The sequence below is a fragment of the Mus caroli genome, unplaced genomic scaffold (assembly GCF_978045245.1).
Source record: "Mus caroli unplaced genomic scaffold, Mus_caroli_1 scaffold_14, whole genome shotgun sequence".
Taxonomy (NCBI): Eukaryota; Metazoa; Chordata; class Mammalia; order Rodentia; family Muridae; genus Mus; species Mus caroli.
This window is the reverse complement of record NW_028227269.1, coordinates 89,007,501-89,012,153: the sequence shown is the minus strand read 5'-3', so window position 1 is coordinate 89,012,153 and position 4,653 is coordinate 89,007,501. Positions and strand designations below refer to the sequence as shown.

Below are 4,653 nucleotides of genomic sequence, written 5' to 3'. Positions count from 1 at the left end.
ATTCCTTTCAATGAGTGTGAATGAGAAAACTGAGATCATTTCATGATCTAAAAAGCAATCTCACTCTGTGCCAGTATGTGTACTTCATGTCATTAAAGGGTACACTAATGGAAACAATTATTCACTTTATAGCCTGATTATAGCCCTTTCTCTCCTCTCTTCAAGTTCTAACCCCACCCTCACCCACTCCCCATCCTCTTTTCCTCAGAGAAGGGGAGGCCTGCTATGACTACCAACCCATCCTGGTACATCAAGTTGTAGCAGGGCTAACTAAGAGCATCCTCGCCACTGAGGCCAGACAAGGCAGCCCAGCTATGGGAAAGGAATCCAAAGGCAGGGAACAGATTCAGAGATAGCTCCACTTCTATTTGTTAGGGCACCCACATGAAGAACAAGCTGTACATCTCTTACTTCTGTGCAGGGAGCCGGGGTCAAACCTGTGCATACTGTTTGGCTGGTGGTTCAGTCTCTATTAGCCCCAGGAGCCCCAGTTTAGTTGACTCTGTGGGTCACATGGTATCCTTTCACTCCTCCAGCTCTTTTCATTCTCCCTCCATTCCAACTCTTCTGCAAGACTTCTCGAACTCCCTTATTGTTTAGCTGTGGATCTCTGCATGTGTTTCCATCAGCTGCTAGATGAAGCTTCTCAGAAGACAGTTATGCCAGACTCCTGTTTGCAATATAAGCAGAGTATCACTAATAATGCCAGGGGTTGGCTCTCTCTCATGGAGGTGGGTCTCAAGTTGGGTCAGTCATCAGTTGGCCATTCCTCCAGTCTCTGTTCCATCTTTATCCTTGTATTTCTTGTAGACAGGACAAATTTTGGGTCAAAGGTCTTGTGGGTGGGTTGTAGTCCCCCTCCCTCCACTGGGAGTCCCACTTGGCCTTATCAATTTCCATATCCTCCACTGGTAGAGGTCTCAGTTTGGGTCACTCCCCAAAGATTCCTGGAAGTCTCCCCGACCCCATAGGTACCCTCCCCCACTGATCTTTTTTAACGCCTTCCACCTTAGCACAAAGAATCTCAGAAGATTTGATTTGGGCCCAGAAATGATTGAAAGAAATTTATATTTCCCACTTATTTCTTAGCAGCTTGGCATATGATTGTTGAAGAGAAAGAGTATGCAGTAGAGAGTAAATAAATTGGCCCAACAACGTTATATGGTATCTGTTGTGGTTGAAAACGGTAGATATTTGTAGGGTATACAAAACATTACTAGACACCCCTTCATTATTACAGAGGAACTGAGGAGGTACCTAGAGGCAGCAGAAGTGAAATTGGTCCTGAGTTTATATTTGTTCTAAATGGCTTTCCTTATATTGCTCTTAAATTTTGCTTATGCTTTAATTTTCCATAATAATTACTAATCTCAGCTAGGCACAGCAGTGCATGCTTTAATGCTAACACTTGGGAGGCAGAGGCAGCAGATCTCTGTGAGTTTGACATCAGCATAGTGATTCCAGGACAGTCTGAGCTGCACAGTGAGATGCTGTCTTGAGAAAACACAAAACAAAATAAAAATTTTAATTTCAGGATTTAATTATTTTCCAGCAACAAATTGAACCAAATATGAAACAAGAATGTTCACTATATACAGATATCACAGTCTCTTATTTTTTAGGTGTAACTCTACAATCTTAATTTCTCCATCTTTCTGGAATGATCTCACAGGAAACATCCTCTATTTCCCTCAGTTCTGTTAGAGTGGTCTGTCGTGAGAGGATGGATGAACCTTCACCCCACATGGCTGTGATAAAGTATGGGATGAACAGAACCAGAGGATTGGACATTTGGGTTCAGCCAGTCTGATAGTTAGTATCTGTCCCCTTGCCCTGTAGCATAAAATTTCTAAAAGTTACACTGTTGTCTAGTTATCAGCTGGGGATCAGCCCAAACTCACTCATGGTTGTGGAGAAATAGAACTTTGTCTAGCCATTGTTTTTCATCCCACTGAGATATTCTTTAACTAGAAGTGGACAACATTGCTAATGCTGTTTGATGGCATATCATGGGTAATATTTAGATGCTAAGACTGATTGAACTCATAGTGATTTCTTATGCAGTGAATGAAGAAAGGGAAAGATATACCCCACTCCTGGTTCTTTCCTGTTATTAACAGGGTTCATTGAGACAAAGCCTGAGGACAGTTATGCTAGGATCCTGTCTAGAAGCACAATAGAGTATCTCTAATAGTGTTAGGGATCGGTGCTTACCCCTGGGATAGGTCTCAATTTGGGCCAGTCATTGGTTGGCCATTCCCTCCATCTCTGCTTCATCTTTGTATTGCTGCTTCCAGGAAGCACCAGTGGTGTCTTCTCTGAGGCCCTTAGGTTACTGTACCTTTTATTACTAATTCAAAAATCTTAAAGTATATCGGTTTCTTTCAGGAAGGAAGATTTATTGGGATCTTTAAAATGACAGAGTAAGCCGGGCGTGGTGGCGCACGCCTTTAATCCCAGCACTCGGGAGGCAGAGGCAGGCGGATTTCTGAGTTCGAGGCCAGCCTGGTCTACAAAGTGAGTTCCAGGACAGCCAGGGCTACACAGAGAAACCCTGTCTCGAAAAAACCAAAAAAATAAATAAATAAATAAAATAAAATAAAATGACAGAGTAGTCCCCCGAGAAAGTAAAATGTCTATTCAGGAATTTGTTTATACATCTGTTTGGGAGGTGATCATTTAGCTAAGTGTTTGTAATTTGATAAAAGACTCTGAGCATCCATCTAATGAACAAATCTAGCCTCAAACCAGATTTGCATTTCATGCCTTAGATTTTTGTCCTTGTGTGTCACACTAATTCTTTCCTGTCTTGCAGTTCTCAGAAGAGCACAAATATTCATTTAATCTGATAAAAAAAATTTAGCCTTTAAAAATGAAATGGAAGTGGAAAATACCATTTATGAATATCATATTCTGCCATTAGTCCAGTTGCATGGTTTTATGCATGCATGGTACAGTAATTTATTCTAAACCATTATCTTAATAGCACCCTAGGTTTAAAGAGTTTTTGAGGAATTATCTTATTAACCTTCCTCCCTACCTCAAGAACCAGTCCATTGGCAACATTTTTATAATATCTCTTGGTAATGTGTCTCATTTATAATCATCTTCATTGCAGATATTTATCCCCATACCAAACATGAATTATTTTCCCATGATACAATTAATTCTATTAGCTCTCCCATGTCTACTGAAGTTGAGAGAGAACATCTGGTTTTTCCCTTTGTATTAATGTCTACTGACTGAAAGGGGAGCTTCAGCATGGCTCACTATCAGCACGAGCAAGTCCTTCTACTGCCTCTAGAGTGGCACGGGCCAGCATACGTCGCCACATCCTTTTTCATGCTACGTGCTCATGTACTGCACTATGAGTAAGATGGTGTAAAGCAACTCTTTTAAGAGCTGCTATAAACCCACTTATAAAGAATGACCTATTTTATTTGAAAACTGAACATCATCTGCTGGTTTCTAACAGCCATGGAATGAAATAAAGGGCAAGAGAAAGTTGTTCCAGAGGTGACGGACTAGTTCTGGCCATTTTCCGTTGTTTCTTTTGGTCCACTTTACTGGGTCATGGAGGTTGGGGAAATTAAATGACTGAATGATACTTACAGAAGAGGGTGAGTTCAAATCGTTCATCCTGAGACCTCTCTATCCTGGAGGAGTGTGCACACGTCATGATGAGACAGTATTCTGCTCTGTTCTTTGTGAACTCCCGGTTCATAACATTCCCACAATTTGGATATTTTCAGAGGTGAATAATTCTCTAAATTAAGCACACAGAGAGCCTCATGGCACTTGGGAATGTTTGGATAGTGAGGGATGGAGAGAAGTCATCAATTTTAATACAGACCAGGTCAGTAGCAAATGGACACTCTTGCCTCCTAACAGCTGTTTGGTGGCCTCTTTGAAATGAGATGGTGGCAGAAATCCAGTTTCTGGACAGCTGTCATCTTCACAAGAGGCATCTAGAAAATAGGCATTAATTGGTTTTCTTGTGCCAGCCTCCACAGGTGACTCATTGAGTCTTTCCTTTTTTTTCTACACCCTACCACATTGTTTTTATATGTGTATAAATGTTCTTCTGTGCTTCTCTGTGTAAGACAGCATGAAGTCAGAGGTCAACTTTGTGTGTTGTTTCTCAGATGCTACCCACCTTGTTTTTTCTGAGACAGGGTATCTCACTGGGACCTAGGTTCATTAATTAGGCTAGGCTGACTTTGAGCCTCAAGGATCCACTTGATGTCAATAGCCCAGCACTGGGGTATGTTGGCTTTTGTACTTGTGCTGGAGTTCCAACAAAGGTTCGAATGCTTGCATTGAAAGCACTTTACCCACTGTCTTGGTGTGTGTGTGTGTGTGTGTGTGTGTGTGTGTGTGTGTGTTTGTCAACCTGACACAAACCAGGGTTGTAAAAACCTCAATTGAGAACATACTTCTATCAGATTGGCATCCAGGCACGTCTTAGAACATTTTCTTGATTAATGGTGGGAGTAAGTCTTCTGTGGACAGCGCTATACCTAGGGCAGGTGCTACTGGGTTTTATAAGACACTGAACAAATCAGGGAGTGTAAGCCAGTAAGAAGCACTCCTCCATCCATGACTTCTGGTTCAGGTCCAGTCTCTTGGTTCTTGACTGGAATTCCTACTTTG

The 4,653-nt window shown here is 41.7% G+C and overlaps 1 long non-coding RNA gene across 1 annotated transcript in view; it reads right to left on the bottom strand.

Annotated features, from left to right (window-relative positions):
• Nucleotides 1-205: 205 nt before the first annotated feature.
• The window catches only part of LOC110307004 (uncharacterized), a 10,953-nt gene continuing 6,505 nt past the window's right edge, over nucleotides 206-4,653 (bottom strand). The window contains exons 3-5 of the long non-coding RNA XR_015045251.1: nucleotides 3,854-3,968; nucleotides 3,613-3,766; nucleotides 206-670 (exon numbers count right to left, since the gene is read on the bottom strand). This is a non-coding gene — a long non-coding RNA (uncharacterized LOC110307004). The remainder of the gene's footprint in view (nucleotides 671-3,612; nucleotides 3,767-3,853; nucleotides 3,969-4,653) is intronic.